Genomic DNA, 21,526 nt, shown 5'->3' on the forward strand with positions numbered 1-21,526 from the left:
TAACATATATATTTTAAAGGTATCTTGATTTCAAAATTTGAGCATAGGATATGCTACTTTGGAAAAGAGGTTCTGTTTATATTTTCACCAAGGAAGGGAACCTGTGGATTTCTTCCAGGCAAATGTGGTTTGATGGAACAAGACCCCCAATAGATTGCCATGAACCCTAAAAATACTTGACCCAACAAACAGCAGGAAGCATTTCGGAGGAAACTATTCCCAAATTCTTAAAACTGATTGTTTATAAATGCTTATTTTCATTTTTAAATGGTTGGTTATCAATGGTTAGTAGTCATAGTTGATTTCTAAAAATAAAAAGGTAAGGGAAAGATGATATAGAGATACTTCAGTATGGATTTCAGTCTATTGATACAAATTTAAGGTCAATTTTGTTTTACTATATACATCTATATATATACATATTTATATATACATATATTTCTACTCTTGTTTAAGGAATTATGTTTATATAGCTAATTTAAAAATGTAATTTATGGTTAAAATACAGATTAATAGATCATCATCTATAATAATCAAACTTTTAATTGCATTAGTCAGATTCTCTAGATATACAGAGATTAATTTCAGTTAGTTAGATAATCTTCAACACTTCAAAGACCTATGGAATATAATATTTAGAATGTCTTAATAACTTAGACTCTTTTCAACAGTGAGACATGTCTGTTTCTGGCAGTACCAATGTACTTCAAGAGGACGATGGGCAGCAAAGAGGCTCTTTATGGAGAATGATAGCCATGTGGGCATGAAACCTCTTGCCTGGACTGCTTGTTGATATGCTATATAAAGTTACATTCAGGACCCATAGAAAAATGACTACTGGAGTTGCCTAAAGAAGGCGAGACAGTCCTTCAGGGTTCCTGCTTCATTAAAGAGTCTGTCAGATATTCTGCAAGACACACAAGAAAGTTACTGATAAACTGCCAATATAGGCTAAATGGTCTTTCAAATTTCCTGCTTTGTAGAAAAATCTGACTGTTACTATGGATCTATAGGTTGAAGATGGATGCTCCAATGATACAGAAGAAATTGGATGACTATCCAGATAGCAAGATGTCTCTGTCAATTCTAGAGTTTTGGGATTTGCTTACAATGCTTTTTCTATTTCCTTAAGTAATATTATATCCTTCTAGGGTCTTTGATGTAGCTATAGTTATAGTTTTTCTTAGTTATAATAAAAGATAAATATGAAACTTTAGACTTACAAAGATAAGAGTTGTTGGAATATTTTCTTTAATTTTTCCAGATACAAATAAACTAAATATTGTAACTGGAATTCTTGTTTGATATCTGTTTTGCTATATGCAATTTTACTATGTAAAAGTTAAAACCGTCTTTGTTATTTAGACCTAAAAGGAGAGATGATGTGAGATTCCTATCTCTATGCTGTGAATATGTTTTATTATCATTGGTTAATAAAGAAGTTACTTTGGCCTATGACAGGGCACAATAGAGTTAGGCAGGAAAACTAAGCTGAATACAGGGAGAAAGAAGGTAGAGTCAGGCAGATGCCACATAGCCATGCAAGAAGCAAGATGTGAGATAACAAACCATGAGCCTCATGGTGAAATCTAAAATAGTAGAAATGAGCTAATTTAAGATGTAAGAGTTAGCTTGGAATATGCCTAAGCCATTGGTCAAACAGTTTTGTAATCAATATAGTTTCTGTGTGATTATTCGGGTTTGGGCAGCCAGGAAACAAAGGGCAGTCTCAGCTTGCACATACTTACTCTTGAAATGAAATGCCAGCACATCAAATGAGTCTGAATATTGTAATCTGGTGCCATCATTTTCTAATCCTAGAAGTGTGTGAGTACAGAGCATGATCATATTCTTACTGCATCTAGGGCATCAAGTCAGCTTGTGGATGGATGAGTGAAGTCTACAGAGAACTGTTCTGTATGCTCAAATCCAGAGAAGCACCAAGGAGATAACACGTTAAAACAACTTAGACATTTCTTTGAGAAATGTCCCCCACTTGCTACTTTTCTTCTATAGCTCTTTACATGTATATAAATGTATCAGTAAAATTTACAAAAATTTCTGAGGAGTTTCTAAGAGGCTAGAGGAGGTTGCCCTCACATATCCCAGAGCTAAACATCTGGGAGAAGATTACAGTGGGCAATTCTCTCTAGTGTCCTTTTCAGTCCCATATCCAGGACCTGTAGAGGAGGGAGTGTTTCTTTCATCCCTCCCCCCTCCCTCCCTCCCTCCCTCCCTCCCTCCCTCCCTCCCTCCTTCCCTCTCTCCCTTTTTCCCTCCATCTCCTATAAGTAACATCACACTCACCTCACTGGTGCATGCTTTCTTCCTCCCAAACTCTGTCTCAGGGATTTGAACTATCCCAGCTGCCTTTGAAGCCTTATATTCCACCTTGAGCAACAGATAACCAGTTTGCCAGCAGAGGCTGTCCTTACCATGTGGGGATTTTTTTTCCTGAGCTTTTAAGATACAAATAACAATTATATGCTCTATAACAGTGGTTCTTAACCTTCCTAATATTGTGACCCTAAAAAGTATTAAAATACAGTTCATGATGATGTGGTGACTCCAAACCTTGAAACTATTTTGTTGCTAGTTCATAATTTTAATTTTACTACTGTTGTGAATCATAATGTAAATATCTGATATGCAAGATACCTAATATGCAACCCTCAAAGAGGGTTGAGACCCACAGATTGAGAACCACTGCTCTATAACAATACAGGAATCACCACCCTCTTTTGGTATCCATGGAAGGTTTGTTCTAGCCTCCCTGACAGATATTAATAGCCTCAGACACTCAAGTTAGTCATGGAAAAAGGCATGTCCCAGTGTTTTTCATCACTGTGTCTACTGAAAACCTGACTCTATGAATGTAATTGTTATTCTGTGCTGCTGAGAGGATGAATACAAGTCTGTGGAGACTCATTTGCATGTCATGTTTGCTACAGAACGAACTTTTTCTAACGATCTGTGTACTTCATCCCATGTTTGTTTAATCATGTCTGGATTTCCACAGAGCCACAGACAGTGCTTGTGCTATGGAGACAGCTGTTGTACTTCATTTTTAAATAAATAATAGTAACAGAAAATGAGTGCAGGTAGACTAGATGCTCAACCCCAACTCCAAGTCCTTTCAGATAGGTGGCTAGTTAAATCTGCAGATTGCAGAGCTCTGTACAGAATGGGTGCTGTGTCATGGACAACCGTCACCTGCAGCAACTTGGAAACAGTTTGTCACAAATGGTGGCCTGTACTTTGCTATAGTTGAGTGTATTGCTTAGACATGTGAATAACTTGTTTGAGAGCTGGAGTCACACCTCTCATGTGGTTCTGTAAGTGATTTGGGGGGGATGGATAAAACACCCTTGGTATGCCAAAGAGAGGTTGTAACATGAGGGTCTGCTAGTTGGGGGTTTATGTCCTGCACAGTTCCTGCAGCTGTTTTGCCCCAAAGAAGATCACACAGAGAGTCTATATTAGTTATAAACTGATTGGCCCATTAGCTCAGGCTTCTTATTAGCTCTTGTCACTTATATTAACCCATTATTCTTATCTATGTTAGCCACATGGCTTGGTACTTTTCTTTTTTCTTTTTTGTTTTTGTTTTTGTTTTTCGAGACAGGGTTTCTCTGTAGCTTTGGTGCCTGTCCTGGAACTAGCTCTTGTAGACCAGGCTGGCCTTGAACTCCCAGAGATCTGCCTGCCTCTGCCTCCCAAGTGCTGGGATTAAAGACGTGTGTCACCACCGCCTGCCGGCTTGGTACTTTTCTCAGCAGGGCAGGTCACATCCTGCTTCTTCCGTGATCTGGGCAGAACATAGGGAAGAGCTTCCTTCTTCCCAGAATTCTCCTGTTCCCATCTCTCCGCCTCTACTTCCTGTCTGGTTGACCTGCCTCTACTTCCTGCCTGGCCAGTCAGCGTTTATTTAAAACATGATTGACAGAATACAGATAATTCTCCCTCACCAAGAGGTGACAATAGAAGAAATAGTTTATATAGGAGTAGAAATGGCAAAAAGCCAAAAGGAGGTGGCAAGACAGTGTAGAGATTAGCAGCATGGGAAAGCAGAAGTGATGACTGACTTCAGATAGGACACTCTAGAAGGTTCTTAATGACAAGATAGGGTGGGGAAGTAAGTTCACTTGGTGATATCTTATGCCCCAGTGAAAGTATAGCTGGTTTAACTATTTCATGTCACCATAAGAATCAGGAAACAGGAAGAAAAAGGGGTGTCCTGTTTCCTGTCCTCCAGTGTCTCACTCCTGTCACAGACTCCCAGAAAATGGGGAGGCAGAGGTCCTAGGAGATGGGATCCTACAGTAGCAATGCAAGGCATAGGGTGGGGTAGAGAAAGGGAGGATGATGGAAATGGAATGCTGATCTTATACATGCTATTTTATAGCCTGCCTCAGAGCTAAGGAGATGAGAATGGGATAAGAATTTAGTGAAAAACATTTGAAGAACCCACTTGTGAATTTTCCCCTTTGCCCTTCACCCTCTCTACAGAACTTCTTATTTCACCAGTCCTTGCTCTCACTGTTGTTCCTTTTGGAAACTACAGCTCACAGACTCCTCCTGGATTACAGATACCTGTGCGCGCGGGCGTGCACAGGTGCAGGTCATTTCTCCCAGATAACCTTGCGCTCCCATTAAAAAGCGAGCTTCCACGAGGTCTCGCTCTCTCTTGCCCTTTTACCCTTGTGTATCTTGCACACACATCCCTTATCGTGTTCCCCTCCCCCCATTAAAGTGCACCCACGTGGGAGCCGAGTGTCTTGTCTCCTCCTTTTGCGTGTGTCTCGTCTATCCTGTGTTCGTCTACACACCTCATCTGCTTTTAAAAGAATAATATTCACCTCCTTTTGAAAAGAATTTTCAAACTCAAACAGAAGTATCTTTAATCTCCTGGGTCTCAGATGTCGTCCTGCCATCATTGGCTCCATCAGTTAATCCGCAGATCTTTCTCTAACACCCGACTTTCCTATTCTCTCAGCCAAGGTTCTTCAAAGGGGAGCATGCTTCTGGTCTCCCCACTTATTGTAATTCACCTTAATCAGAATTTTACCCTTATTGTCCTTAAATGCTGCAAGGGTTTTCAGGAATGCATTCTACCAAATCCAAAAATCCCTCCCCTCCCCCTTACAAAACCTGACTGCTGGATTTGACTCTTCTGATCTTTCCTTCATGTTGTTTCCTTACATATCTTGATGGGACTAGGCCCCCTGAACTTCTCTTCCTTTCTGTGTTTAAGGAGGAAGTATGTCATCCCATAGCATGGTATCTCTCTCTATATGTGGGTGTATGTGTGGAAGCTGGAGGCCAAACTTCAGGTAACATTCCTCAGGAAACTGCCCACCTTATCTTGATATAGGGAGCCTGTCTTGCCAGGAACTCACTGATTTGCCTAGGCTAGTTGACCAGCTCTTCTCTGGAATTTGTCTGTCCCCAGGACTGATACTACAAGTGTGTGCCACCTTGATCAGCTTGTTTATGTGAATTTTGTGGATAAAACTAAGTTTTCATGCATGTAAAGTAAGCATGACTGAGCCCCAGCCCTAGCCCAGGGTTAAAGTAATTGATAAGGAGAAAAGAAGTCAGTGCCTATGAGAAGGAATAAAAAACCCATTTCTGGGAAAGGAATTAGAAGCTGGTCCCAATATCGGCCACCATCTCCCTTTGGCTGTAGTTGAGCATGTTTCTCACCCTAGTTTTGTGTCAACAAAAAGAGTATGAGTGCCTGTAAGATTCTTGAGAGAGCTAACACATTTCTCTGGAAAATGAAAACAAATCTAGTCTACTTAGTTCTAACTTGAGTGGGTCCTGTCTATCCCCCCCTTTGACCTGGTTACAGGCCAGCTTTTGTGTAGATAATCGCCCCATTGCAGGGAGCCTAGCTGTGTGTGCTTGCCTCCTTGCCAGCAGTTCAAAGGGATTTGCGCAGCTTCACACTGAAGGACTGACCATGGGAAGGAGTTTAGTTCTTCAGTGTGAATTTTAGTGGCAAATTAACGACTCCTTCCACAGAGGACAGTCTGTGCCACATTCCAGATCTCTCTCTCCTAGGTCCCGCATCAGCATCCGTCATCTTGTACTTTGCCCAAGCCAGCTGGCTGAGACGTGCATTCCTCTCTCCTTCCTGCCCAGCTTGGCTTTTTCAGATCAAGCACTATTCTGAGCACACCATGGTTCGTCTCATAGATTACCCATGACACATCACTGACTGACAGTGCCCGTTCTTGGCTGTGTTTAATCATTCCACTTTGAAACTTTACTTCTTGAACCCTAAGAATTTGTCATGCCCAACATTCCTACCCTGGTCCCTCATCTCTCCTGGCAATTGTCTCCCCTCTATCAGACAGGATGAGAAAATATCCTGAATGAAAGAAAGTACCAGAAATGGTCAAAGTTTGCTCTATTGTTGAGCATTTGTTATGCAACTAATCATCAATAAGAATTATTGGGGCTCTACTTGTATTAGCTGTTGTTCTCATTGCTATGACAGACTAGCTGACACAGACCACTTAGTGGAGGAGGAGTCTGCTTTGGTTCACAGTTGGAAGGCACAGTCCATCATGCCGGGGTAGGTATGGCGGCGGCAGCTGGTTACCCATAGTCTGGAAACCCTGACTGCTGACAGCTGGTGTTCTGCTCCTGCTCTCATTCTTTTCTCCAGGATCACAGCCCACGGAAGAGTGCTGCCCGCACTTAGGATGCTCTGTCTCTCCAACTCAGTTAGCTCAACCTAGAAATTCTTTCACTGACATGTCCTCTAGGTGATTCTATATCCTGTAAAGTTGTCTGTTAGTACTAACCACCCCACAGCTCATGCATCCCTCATGGTGCCAGGCACAATGGCAGAGGCACAGGAATCACTAGCTCTGCACTTCACAGAGCTTGTGGCCTAGGGGTGCAGATGAACAAGCAAGTGGCAGTGGATGAGGAGGCGTTGGACCTTAGTCCCAATCTGGGTTCTATCATTTCCTATGTGTTTTTGAGGCTTACAAGGGTGAAAACTTTACTTTCCAAAGTGTATGGATGAAAACAATTACACCTTTGAACTCTCACAAGCATGTAGCAAGAAGATGAATATAAATAGCCTAGTATCCTACACATAACAAACTCTCATTTTTGAATACTGCGTCAGTCTTTGCCCAACTAGAAAGGCAGATGCCACTTTGAGCATTTGAAACAGAGAATTAAATAAAGACTTTTGCAAATTGGAGTTACTTACTGGGCTGGTAGAGAATTTACAAAGATCATGAGGTGGGAGAGGAGGGGGAGAAGGCACCAGAGGGCACCAGGTGCAGGAAGCCACTCCTCCCTTTGCCTGGAGGACAGGGAAAGGGTCCTTAGAGTCACTCAGTGAAAGATGAGAAGGGTTGGAAAATGGTAGGGGAGTAGAGACTGAGCTCTGGATAAAGGGAGAGTTTTGTTCTCACTTCTCCTTCTTGGTCCTTCCCCATCCCTGTCTTCAGAGGAGCCCTCTCAATAGCTGAATCCAGGACTTGGGGGATACATCACAAAAGTTCACCTCAGTTTCCAGTACCTTCCTGCAATATAGGCAGAGAAAGGCAAGAGTTAAAACAGATTTAAGGGCAACCACTCCCACCATTTGCATAGGCAGTTGTTTAGGCCTTAAGTAAAAAGTGGGGCTCTTGGGCCCTTAGGGATGGGAGAGGTACAGTACCAACCGGATGTGACTTCACTGGGAGACCTGAGAGCTGTGGGGGGCAGGTCTGCAAAGGGTGTACATGGTCATGTTGAAGAAAGGCAAAGTGTTGAGTGAGGCAACCCAAGTAGAGAAGACAAATGCTAGCTGTTCTCTTGTGTGCAGATGTATATGTGGCCCTGACTATAGGCCATGAAGCTAGAAAGCAGAGCATGAGAGGAGGAAAAAGCAGGTTTGAGAAAGGGCTGGGAGGTTATAGGTCACGTGAGCAGGAAGCAGAAGACTGGAGGTTGAAGGATACGCGGCTGGGTGTTGAAATAAGAGAGGCGGGGCTGCGTCCCCAACACCCCAGCCGCTTGGCTAGCTCACACCCGAAATAACAACACACAAACTGTATTCATTTAAGAACTGCTTGGCCCATGAACTCTAGCCCTTACAGGCTAATTCTCGCACCTGGACTAGCCCATTTCTAATAATGCGTGTAAGCACCCCAAGGTGCGCTTACAAGGAAGATTCTAGCCTCTGTCCATCCTGGGAGAGTGGAGCATGGTGTCTGTCCTCCGGAGAGCAGAGTCTGACCTCACTTCCTCTTCCTCCTGTTTATTCCTCCCACCTATCTTTTAACCTATCAGGGCCAAGGAGTTCCTTTATTGCTTAAACAATGAAATCAACAGATTGATATATGACACTCCCACATCAGCTGGGGAGAGAAGATAGAGTGTCAAAGCAAACCAATTATGTATTCAAATGCCAATATGAAGTCTACTACTTTTCATGCTCATTAAAATAATAACTAAAAGAGATGGGAGCAGGGTAGGCCTTAGGGAGCCTGTTCCTGAGCAGGCGCTACAGCAGCAGAATGACAAACTTTAAATCCATGCGAACATGGACTATGTGGAGACACAGCAGATTACACCTCAGCTATTGGATAAAATTATATTTATTTAGAAAATGCCATGGTTCTTTGAAAAATATATTGTGGAAAGGCCAAATTGAGCTAATTAGTGCATGTCTTATCTCATACATTTGTTGTTTCTGTGGTGAAAAACTACAATTTGCTCGGAAGCAGTTTCAGCAACTCATTGCTGCTCTCACCCGTGCTCCTCACTGAGCAGTACTTCCCCGAGTGTGCTAGTTCCGCCTTCCTCTCTAACTCTTTCCCTCTGCCCCCCCCTTTGTTTTTATAAACAGGATCTTGCTATGCAACTTTAGCTGATCTTATTTTAAAAACCTTTTTGCTGAGAGCAAAGACCTGTATTTAGCTATAGCCATCTTAGTTACAAATTAAGTAAGCTATTCAGAAGCTTCTGTAGGGCAAGTTTGGGGCCTAGGATAACCCTTATCTCCCTGTGAGTTAAGATCCCCTGCAGACAGGCGGATCCCAGTCTCCAGAAGTAATTAGCATTTCCCTTGTGAGTAAATATTGACAGACCCCCAGCATCTCCTTTTCTCTTCCTATCTATCAGCTACGGCAGGCCTCCAGACCTGACATTCCAGCATCCCACCCTCCCCCATGCCCTTTTTGCTACATAATGCTCCTGAAAAAAATAAAGTTGGCAGCTTGATCAGAACACAGACTTGCTGTCTGTTTCTCATGTCTCTTGTCCCTTCATTCCCCTCTTTTCCAGGTTACCAGGGATCCTGGTTTGTTGTCCCACTGGTCAGGACACCTTTTATTGATTCTTTGTTAATTTCACATCATCACCCCAAATCCCAGCCGTCTCTATGTTCTTCCATATCTGTGCTCTGCCCCTTGCAGCCCTCCAAACAATCCCCCTCCCCCATGGAAGCTGTCATATGACATGGCGTGTCACACAGTATACTCTTTTGTACAAACAGTTTAACTTGCAAATGTTCCTTGCAGTAAATCAGTGGTCTAGTTCTAGAGCCTCTGGCTTCTGCTACACCATAAGTAGTGGATCCTCACGAGGACTCCTCTTGGATATCTTGTTGCCCTGTGTCATGGACATCCTGCAGCTTTGGTGATGCAGTACGTCCTCTTCATGATCTCCAACGGTTCATGGATGGTGTAGATGCTCGGATAGACCAAGTGGGCCTGGGTTGTAGCTGAGTTATTCAGACTGCCCACTCTCCTGCACCTGCACCACAGAGCCAGCTCTCTTGCTTTGTCCAGGCAAGGGGTGGGTCCAGCTCTCCTTCCTGTGGCATCTGGCAAGGAATGGGACTGGCTCTCCTGTGCTCAGGCCGCCAGGGCCAGCTCTGCAGCACTGCCCTGGTGAGGGGCAGGGCCAGCTCACAGGAGTGTGGCAGCTGGCAAGGAGTGGGACTGACTCTCCCATATACACATCACCAGGGCCAACTCTGTCATATTGTTCTTCTGCTCTCATGCCCCCCAGGGCTGGCTCATCTGTGCCCATGCCACTGTGGCCAGCGCTGTTGTGTTGCCCAGGTGAGGGTGAAGCCCGCTCTCCCGAGAGCTGCAGCTGGGAAGGGGCAGAGACAGCTCTCCTGCATCCATCATGCCTCAAGGGGCAGGGCTGGCTCTCTGGTGCCCACGTTACTGCTGAAGTTGAAGGTCAGCATGGGATGGGGACCAGCTCTCTTGCCCATGGTGACCACTGGGGGGTGGATCAGTTCTCAGATATGAGAGGCAGGACCAATCTTGACTGATCTTAAACTCAGGCAAATTTCCTTCCAAGTGCCAGGATTTGGGGTATGTGCCACTATGACCAGCTTTTCAATTTTATTGTATTTAACTGAGGTTTACATCATTTGATAAAAATATTCCTTATTAAGTAAAATTACACTAATTATTTAAAACGTATAGTGGTGGCTCCTTCCCAAAATTCTACATTCTAGTCCTTCCAGTGATAAAAAGAAGGCAATGCAACATTTTCCTGGTAAAACTAGATGCCTATACTAGAAATTTCCACTTTTCCACGATGGGGTCAAAATTAAAGAATGTTTGACTTAGCAAATACAGAACGTGATTAATAGGCCCCTTTAAACTAAAAAAATAAATATTTATAACTTTATAATGTTGCTTTGAAAATTTACTGTCTCAGAATATCCAACTCTTTGTCCTAACGGATTTTCTCTGACGTGCCGGTATAATATATATGAGATGCATTCACCTTGCAGACTGTGAAGCCAAAGAGCCTGGCTGTTTCTTACAGGCAGCCTGGGTGGGTTAAGTGGTGCTCCGGAGGTCTGGTGCCACTTGCTGATGCCAGTACCTCTCTGCAGGCTTCAAAGCTCCTCTAGACACGGTGTGACTTATTCACCTCCTGATTCTGAGAACTAGAGGTGCCCTCTGGCAGCACAGTGGCAAAGTTTGCCAATTTCCCATCACTAAGTTAGCTACGTAATATTCTTTAAGAAATACTTTTATATTAAGTAATGCATAACTTTACATATTTCCAGGTGTAATGGGGATTTTCAGTTCATACAATGTGTGTTGAACAGATGAAGGTACTGGCCTATCAAATAGTTACCAGTTCTTTGCAGTAGTCACATTCAAAATTCTCTCAACCATCCACATTGAAATACAAAATTAATCACAGTAATCTTGCTGTGCTGCAGAGTATTGAAGTTATTTTTCCCCTCCTACTAACTGCAGAATATTTATACTAACAGGGCTGTTCTTTAATTCAAAGGAGTTATGCAAATGAGATTTGATGTAGAGATTCTGACTAAGGACAGGCCACAGAATCATCCACTTGAACCTCCATGATGCTTCTGCTTGCGTTCCCATCCTGACTTTGTCAGTTTTCAATCACGGGAAATTAGCTTTTCTGAATATCAGCATTGCGTTTGCAGTGTGCCCCACCCGCCTGCACTCAAGCATGATGTGGCTCAAGGAAAGCCATATAGTGGTAGCAATCAGTCTTGAGTCTGGTAGAACACATCGCCCTCAAGGAGGCTGCCCTTGACAGTTTTCCTCATAACTGTGTGGAAATCTCATAGGCAGTGAGTTACCTACAAATGCAGGGTAGCTGGTTAGCTAATGCCACCAGAGTGATTTGTTTCTAACCATCTTCCTCTGTCTATAGCCGATAACACCTGACTGGACTGACATACACAGTCAGAGGCTGAACAGGCCCGTTGTGCCCAGCCATGCCCAGCTGCAGACTGGAAAGCTGGGAAGCCTGTAACAGCTCAGTGTAAGAAGCTGGAGCTTCAGAACAAGTCAGATTAGCAAAATCCCCAGTGGGAATTTGAGGACCCGGAAGTTCCTAAAGTTGCTAGCTCAAGTCTGTTCTCCAAAGCTGAAGAATCTGAATGATGAGCTCTTTGGGTGACAAGAGAAGCAAAACCCACAGCTGCTCACGGAGATGTGAGCATCCATGCAAACTTCTCCTCATTGTACTCTCTAAATTCCATCCTATTAGAGGGTGTCACCCGCATTTCAGAGAATATCTTCCCCACTTGGCTTTCTGACTTAACGTATCAACCATTTTTAGAAATGCTCTCTCAAGAGTGGACAGGCAGACCACCGTGCTGAGCCATTGACGCCATGGGGTCCCCTTGTTCTTCTTCCGAAAGATACTTACATTCTGGTCCTTTATCATCACCCCCTAACTACAGGCTCTTGACTCCAGGCAGAATTATAGTGATAATTGCCTTACTCTCTCATAAATGTTTTATTTCTGTCTTTACACTGTAGTCCTGCCTTGCAGAAGCATCTTTCTGATCACCTGCACTTAACCTTGCATTACGTAGAATGCAGTTTAAAGAGTTTGCTTCCAGAGAATATTTGCACTTTGTCTCAAACAAACATCAAACTCAAAGCAAAAAGGCACTTTCTCCCTTGGAATGTGTAATGTGATGACTTTGAAAATTAAAATGATAAGATAGGAATTTTTTGGACTGTGGGATATGAAATCAAATTTATGTTTCTAGTTTATATAAAATTATCAATGTCCTATTTTTCTGTTTTACTTGGGACCATAAAATTCTTGATATATGTAAGGACACCGGGACATTAATATATACTTCTCTGATTGGCATTGGAAGCTGAGACTGATCTAAAAGTTATACAGCCTGTTGGGTAACTGAGGCAGTTGAGAGGGCAGACTCTACAGAATATGTAATCCGTTTGCCACCTTCTCTTTTGCAGCCTAATGAAATGTCTCATCTCATCACCGACTCATTCCCTATCGCCAGCATCCTTAATCCTGTCACACTGTGTGGCTCATCATAGGGACAGGTTAAAAACACACCCACCATGCATCTCAGGTCATAGACCTTGCCCTCAAATCAGTCATATTACAAACCACCGGTTTACCGCGTCTGCCAAGCCCAGGCAAATTTCTTGAAATATTGTAGTGCAAGCATCTAGTAAATACAATTTCTGGTACATCACAATTGCTCAATAATTCATACCTGTCATAGCATAACCTGATGTTAGATCCAAACACCAAGATGAGAAAAGCAGACTTGTTCTGGAGCTCTCTGTAGGTGCTTAGTCACTCACAGAATTGAATTACAGACTGAGTCATCTGTTTTGCTTCCTTTCTCTCCAATCATTTAAATACTATTCATTTTGTCCTCAGCGAACAAAGCATAAACTGTGCTCTCTTACCAACACATAGAAAGTAAATTTCCAATGTTTTGTAACGTCTGCTCTAGCTGTTACTAAAGCTCAATTCATCGGAATAGATCATGCTATTTCAGAGAAACAAGAATCAATCCGATTCTTCCCCTAAGTATTCATTCTGTTCCCATGAAAAGACAAGCCAATGGGATTGCACAAATAAATCCTGGACACAGGACTGGTGGTGGAATGTCCAGCTACTCCTCAGAGAAAGGCTCAGAGTCCACAGTCAGGTTCTGCCTAAGCGATATTGTAAAGGTCACCCTTGCCTGTCTTTGCTCCTTCAGGGAGAGAAGAGGCAAACCTAAATATACAAAAAGGCTTAGCACAGAATGGAGTTGAGAATGTCAGGGTTATATTACTGCTGCCGTCTTAGAGTTCTGCTGGACTCTAAACAGAGTCCATCTGTATGAAATGTTGAAATTCTACACTGAGAATACCGGAGGCACGGAACCCTAGACTAGGTGGGAAGCAAGTCAAATTCAAACAAACCGCTAAGCCGGTGTCTTACTCTGCATATGTAAATATCACTTGCACATAGTCATTGAAAGAAAGCACTTCCTGAGCCCAGTACCAGTGTAAACTCACTCACTTTTCTCCCTGACTACCACTGATGAGTGACCATTGAGACAATGTTTCAGAAAGAAAATTTGATCCATGGAAGCACAGGCATGCATTTCTACTTTAATCCAGTTATTAGAATGAAGAGACTTTAATATAAGCAGTGATTTGTTTCATATGTAAGAAATGTGCACAGTGGTGTGAATGAAGAGAAACTGCATTTGCAGAGACTTATTGATGCGAGCTTTTAATACTGTGGAACACTGGAACACTGCAGGCCCGGAGACTGATTACCGCAAGCAGGCTAGCATCTAGAGCAGCCATTCCGTGCCATCTCCCTGTCAGAACTGACATCTATGACTAATAGATGAAAGGGCTCTATTGACAAATTCCACCAAACCAAAAGCTAAGATTGCCTTTGGAGAGCATCTTGAGCTAGAAAGCTTCCTCCATCTTATTGTAATCACCTTTCTGGTGTGCCCAATGGTGTATTTTAAACTTGTCTTTATTCATGACTTTCCTTGTTTTGTTAAACCATAAAACGACATGAAACTGCTTCCAAGTTGGAACTTGGAACTGGAGTAACTTAAATCCTGGGTCACTCAAAATGGTCCCAGAATAAACTATCTCTCATTCCTTTTAAGATGAGAGCTGTGGTTTTACATTAGCAGGAATGTCCCAGACGTTATTGGAATACCTCACTGTGAGAACTGGAAGGCTAGAGGAAAGGTGGTTGGTCATTGCCCCAGCAGGAAATAGGATAAAGCCAATCAGCACTTCAACATGGACATGAGAGAAGTTCATGAGGCCCGACGCTCAGCTGAGGAGTTGATGGCTACCATGGAAGAGAAAGTCGGCTGTCTTCAGGGATGTGGTCCTTTGTGGGTGATTCATGTTCCAGTGGCTGACTTTACAAATGTGTGCATATGGGCAGCGATTACAACAATTAATTATTAATTTAAAAAGGGAATGTCAGGAGAAGAGGGTTAAAGGTGGCACTCTCTTAGATTATTATACAAACTGAGCTGACTATTTTTTTCTAGACAGGGTTTCTCTGTGTAGCTTTGGCTGTTTTGAAACTCTCTCTGTACATGGAACTCAAAGATCTGCCTGCCTCTGCCTCCCGAGTGCTGGGATTAAAGACCTGCTGCGTTGTCTAGACTTGATCCTTTCTTCTTTCCCACCTCTAGGTTCTTTAGGGGAAGATGGGATGGTCAGTCAGATGAGCAGATCAATGAGAGCGCCCAGCAAGAGGAAGAGCACATGGATGTAAGCAGTTAAGAGCTCTGCACCGTGGGGCTCCCAGGGAGTTTGAGGGTTGATGGAAGACAAGCTGGGGTTAGAAAACACTTGCATGCTCCTGGACAATTCTCTGTGGCAATGTGGCAGCAACTTGGCAGCCACTCCTCCATCACTTTTGGTGTGTCCCCATCATGAGTCAAGGATGGTCATCTTTGAATCTTTTCTGTCTTTCTAGAGTTTAATCTATCAGGTTAATGTGCAGTTGCCAGGGGAACAGAGAAACAGGGTGTGAGGTAGAGGACCACATTATTGAGAGCATGCTGTATCAACAAACCGGCTCGAACAGTTATCAGGGAAGTGAGATCACCAAGTTCTCCTCTTGCAACACCCACATCTTGGAAATGAGGTTTATAGGATATTTTTATTGAACAGTTGGCTTAATTACAAACTTCATTTTTCTCAAATGGGTTTAGCATGAGGGTAGGAATGAGTTCTAGAAAGAATTATTGTTAGCTCATATAATTTTAGAATTACAGAGGTCTTAAAAATCAAATAACCTAATGTTTTCATTTCCTAGTAGCAAGAAAGAAGTCTCAAGAGATTAATAGACAGACAAAGGGACAAAATGCATTCATTTATTTTAATATATATTTTACAGTCATTGAATAGCAGGCACACGTGTCAGACAGTGTTAGAAGAATCCAGATATTCTTTCCTCTAAGTCACAGACACATGGACACATGATGGGTGACAGCCTCAAATCCTAAGGTCCCATCATCTCTCCTAGGAAAAATCTACCCCTCTGTCTACTGAACAAGTTGAAGGAGGTCTACTTTAAATCACAGCAATCCAATACACAGCATGACCACACTTACTCTTCATCAGAAGTGAAAATGAGGAAAATATAGGTGAATCCTATAAGCTTCATCCCTGAGTTCGGCAGCTTATATAGCAGAAGCATTCAGTACCTGAGCTAACCACATTCTTGCCCTGGCAGTAAGTACAGGGAGAGACAAACCTGGTACAGGCATTGCTTATTAGGGACTGGGGACTCTGAGTTATCTGCTTGTTTAGAGACAAAGGACACAAACTGAGGGGAAAGTATACAACACATGGCTGAAGAACAATGTTAAGAAAATGCAGGCCGGGCAGTGGTGGCGCACGCCTTTAATCCCATCACTCGGGAGGCAGAGGCAGGCGGATCTCTGTGAGTTCGAGGCCAGAACTCTGTGAGTTCTGATCTACAAGAGCTAGTTCCAGGACAGGAACCGAAAATGCAGAAGAGGTAACCCGAGGCTCCGAGCCATGCTAAGGTACTGAGTTTTATCCTTCCAAAGAATAGGATCCTCCTTCTATGGTTTTGAAAGATAATCTAATGTGATATAAAATTTAAACTTGAGCATTGAATTTCTGCAGTTTAATAACCAATTATTAGCAACAAAATATGGGAGCACAGGACTCTGATAAATGAGAAATCAAAGTGAAAATCCACAGGGGTGTTTGTAGTGACCAAGTGTTAGGACCAAAGGTGGGTGAAGATTTTGTGGGTTTCATGAACTTTTCCAAACAAGTCTGAAGCTTTTGGATCCAGCTTTGAGTTTCCATAAGAAACACACAGACTCTTCAGTGTCACAGTGAAAAAAAAATGGAAAAAAATCTCTTGGAAAACAAGGTTCTGGCTCAGGTTCAACTAAGTTTAATGTATGGCAAGCAATGGGACTTCAACTAAGGGTGATGGGGCGGGGGCAAGAGATTAAGGGCATTTGCATCATTTGCATAGGAACTCCTTTGGTGATTGTCCCCAGAGCTTTAATGGTTTTCTCTGGTGGAGAAGTCACAAAGGGATACACTTGAGATTCGAGGCCTTCTTAGGACTGGAAGAAATCACATGGGTCATTGCTGGCCTGAGGCTCTTCTCAAAATGAGAGAGTCACCTCACTGGAAAGGCTGTATATATGTGGGCAGAGGGGACAGTGGCTCTTTAGTTGATTTTTTTTTTCCTGGTGAGATTGCCAGAGCCCAGGACTTTAGGTTTCAGTGATGTTACACTTTCATTGGAGCTTTGTGAATTAAGGTGAATTGGGTAAAATGAAATCAGAATTTTATATATATGCTTGGTACTTTGGAAGCATCACAAATGGTATCTGTTACCACTAAAAAGAGGGCAGATCTGTTTTCACCAAAGTTTCAGAGGGTTTCTCACATGATTTCTTGGCTTCATGTGCTTAGGCAGAACATTATTGAGGTGGGAGCATGTGGCAGAGGTCAGCTGTTAATGTCACCACAGGCGGGAAATGGTGGGGAATAACACAAGCTACAGCCAGGCTCTGCCTCCATTTTCATAGCTTCCCCAGACAACGCCACCATCTGTAGAAGATAACTATCCAGAACAAGAGACAGAGTGACACTTATAAACTATAGCAGATGCTTTCAAATTGAATTAAGCAGGTGTATTTAAAGAGTACCAGATCTAGATAGCCATAGGTCAGATTTTAATATTTCATCTTACCTATGTCATAACTCTGGAATCTATATTCCTTTTCCTTCATGTCTAACATTACCCCACGTTCTTGCCATAGAAACAAGAGTCTGAGTTTATAATCAGATCATAGAAAATGAACGGAACCATATCACACATAGCCAAGCACAATAAAGTCAGAAATAAAAGCCATGCTATTATAAAACAATATCTATATTACAACAGTTTGCCAACTGTTGGTAGATTTTAAAATGAGATACAGAGTAGTATATAGTGTCATAATAAATATGCTACTTCTTAAAATGTTATTTTTTTATGTGAGACCCATTTTCATATATCTCAGTCTAGTGTTGAGCTCACTATTTAGTTTAGCATGACCTTGAACTTCTGCTCCTCCCGCTTTCATCACCCAAGTGCCAGGATTATAGGTGTGCACTGTATCACCTAGTTTATGTGGTTCTGGGGATCGAACCAGGGCTTCATACACATGAGGCAAGCATTGCATCAACTTAGCTACACCTCCAGTAACAAATCCAAGATTTTTTTTATTTCTAAAAAGATTTATTTTTAATTTACATGTTGTGTGTGTGTGCATGAGTGTATGCTACATATGTGTGAGTGCCTGTGGAGTCCAGAAGAGGGTGCTGGGCCCTGAAGAGCTGGAGTTACATGTTGTTAGGACATGAGGGCTGGGAAGCAAACTCTACTCCCTGGAAGAGCAGCAAGTGCTCTTAATGGCTGAACAATCCCTCCAGGGGCTGCATAGATTTTTAAAAATTGTTTTCATTGAACTATATATTTTTCTCCACTCCTCTCCCTTCCTCTCCCTTACCCTCTCCCATGGTCCCCATGCTCCTAATTTACTCAGGACATCTTTTTTTTTTTTTTTTTTTTTTTTCTATTTCCCATGTAGAATAGATACATATACCCCTTTGATCTCCTTGTATTGTCTTATTGCTCTAGCTAGAAGCACAAGTACTATATTGACTAGAAATGGAGAGAGTGGACAACCTTGTCTTGTTCCTGATTTTGGTGGAATTGCTGGAAGTTTCTCTCCATTTAGTTTGATGTTGGCTGTTGGCTTGCTGTATATTGCCTTTATTATGCTTAGGTATGTTCCTTGTATCCCTGCTCTCTCCAAGACCTTTATCATAAAGGAATGGTGTATTTTGTTGAGGGTTTCCTTAGCATCTAGTGAGATAATCGTATTCTGTTTTTTTTTTTTCAGTTTGTTTATATGGTGGTTTACATTGACAGATTTTCATATGTTGATCCATCCCTGCATTCTGGGATGAAATTGATATGGTAGATAATTTTTCTGATGTATTCTTGGATTTGATTTGCCAGTATTTTATTGAGTAGTTTTGTATCAATGTTCATGAGTGAGATTGGTCTGTAATTCTCTTTCTTAGAATGTCTTTGTGTGTTTTGGCTATCAGGGTAGTTGTAGACTCATAAAAAGAGTTTGGCAATGTTCTTTCTGTTTCTATTGTGTGGAACAATTTGAAAAATATTGGTATTAGTTCTCCTTTGAAAATCTTGTAGAAGTCTGCATTGAAGCCACCTGGCCCTGGCTGGTTTTAGTTGGGAGAGTTTTGATGTTTCTATTTCTTTAGCAGTTATAGGTCTATTTAATTTGCTTATCTGGTCTTGATTTAATTTTGGTAAGCAATATTTATCCAGAAAAATGCCCATTTCCCTTAAGTTTTCCAATTTTGTGGAGTACAGGTTTTCAAAATAAACCCTAATTTTTTTGATTTCCTCCATGTCTGTTGTTATGTCCCACTTTTCATTTCTGATTTTATTAATTTAATTATTCTCTCTCTGCCTTTTGGTTAGTGTGGATAAAGGTTTGTTTATTTTCTTGATTTTCTTGAAGAACCAACTCTTTGATTCTTTTTATTGTTTTCTTTGTCTCTATTTTGCTGATTTCAGCTCTCAATTTGATTATTTTCTGCTGTCTAGTCCTCCTGGGTGAGTTTTTTCTCTTTTGTTGTTGTTCTAGAATTTTCAGGTGTTCTTTTTTCCAGCTCCTTTATACAGGCATTTAGTGATATGAATTTTTCTCTTAACACTGCTTTCATTGTGTCATATAAATTTGGGTATGTTGTGTGGTCATTTTTCACTGAATTTTAGGAAGTCCTTTCTTTATCTCTTTATTTATTCCTTGATACATTGATGATTTCAGTGAGCATTGTTTAATTTCCCTAAGTTTGTGGTCTTCTGAAATTAGTGCTGCTGTTGAATTCTAATTTTAAGGCATGGCAATCCAACAAGATACATGGGGTTATTCTATTTTTTTGTGTGTGTGTGTGTCTGTGGAAGTTTCCTTTGTTACCTAGTATGTGCTCAATTTTTGAGAAGGTTCCACGAGGTGCTGAGAAGTAGGTATATTCTTTTCTGTTTGGATGGAATGTTCTATAGATGTCTGTTAAGTCCATTTGTATCATAACATCTGCTAGTTCCCTTATTTCTCTGTTAATTTTCTGTCTGATAGTCTTGTTCAGTGGTGAGAGTGGGGGAGTGTTGAAATCTCCCACTATTAGTGTGTAGGGTTTAATGTGTGAGTTATACTTTAGTAATGATTCTTTTACATATGATGATGCCCTTTTATTTGGGGCATAGACATTCAGTATTGAGATTTCCTTTTGATGGATTTTTCCTGTGACTAAAATGAAATATTCTTCTTTGTCTCTCTTGATTGATTTTAGTTTGAAGTCTATTTTGTTAGATATTAGGATAGCTACACCAGTTTGTTCTTAGATCCATTTGATTGGAAAATTTTTCCAACTCTTTCTCTGAGGCTATGTCTGTCTTTGAAGTTGACGTGTGTTTCTTGTATGCAGCAGAAGGATGGATTCTTTTTTCATATCAAATCTATTAACCTGTGTGTTTTTATAGGTGAGTTGAGTCTATTTATATTAAGGAATATTAGTGACCAGTGATTGCTAGTTCCTGTTATTTTAGTTTTCAAGTCTTGAATTGTTTCTTTCATCTTTGATTATGGTTTTTTTTTTGTTTTCTTTAAGAAATTTGTTGATTTCTTTGAATTTTTTTGTCTTTTCCTCCATCTCTTTGAGAAAAATTTTCATTTCATCTTTAAAGGCCTCAAACATTCTCCTAAAGGTTTTTTTTTTTTTGTTTTAGGTTATTTTCCTCTGTTCTATCTATATTTGGGTGTTCAAGTATTGCTGTGATAGTGCCACTGTTTTTTGTTGGCGTTGTGTTCTTCTTTGTGATGTTGAGTGTGTTTTTACCTTGTCTACTCACCATTTCCTCTGATTGGTATATGTGGGGCGGTCTGTGTCTCTTGGTCATCCATCTTCCAGATGCCAGTGGATCCAAGGCTCAGATGGGTGTTCCTCATTGTGCAGTCAGGGCCACTGTTTTGGTTACCCTGGAGGCCACTCAGTGTTCCCAGAGGTTGCTCAGGACTCCCTGGGGATTGCTCTGTAAGCCTGGGGTTGTTTGGCCCTGCTGCCATGGAGGTTGCTTGCTTGGGGCTGCTCCCACTGAGGTCGCTGCCTTGGGCCTGTTCCTTCAGAGGTCTCTGGCATAGGCCTGCTCTCTCAGCAGGGGCTCTTTTGTACCTGTTCCTGTAGAAGTTGTTGCCCCAGGTCTGCTCTGGCTGAGGTCACTGGCTCAGGCCTGTTCCCACAGATGTCCCTGGTTTGGGCCTGTTCCCATAAAGGTCCCTGACTTGAGCCTAGTCTGATAGAGGTCTCTGTTTCAGGCCTGTCCTCAGAAGTCCCTGACTCACCCAAATACAGGAATTTTTGTAGAAGAAAGATTATATATCAACTGCTAATACCCATTTTCAAGTCATATTATTGTAGTTTTCTTCTCCTCCTTATTTGTTTAGTGTTTTACTCATTTGTATCAGCATAAAAACCTATACAGAAATATAAAAGGTAAATTATTATGGCAATCATCTAGATTAGGAAAACATCATGTGGGATTTCAAAGACTAGTTCAGAATTCTAGATGGTTTTCTTTCAAATTTGATGACCTTAGC

The sequence above is a fragment of the Alexandromys fortis genome, unplaced genomic scaffold (genome assembly GCF_014885135.2).
Source record: "Alexandromys fortis isolate MF-2015 unplaced genomic scaffold, M_Fortis_MF-2015_v1.1 scaffold_112, whole genome shotgun sequence".
Classification (NCBI taxonomy): Eukaryota; Metazoa; Chordata; class Mammalia; order Rodentia; family Cricetidae; genus Alexandromys; species Alexandromys fortis.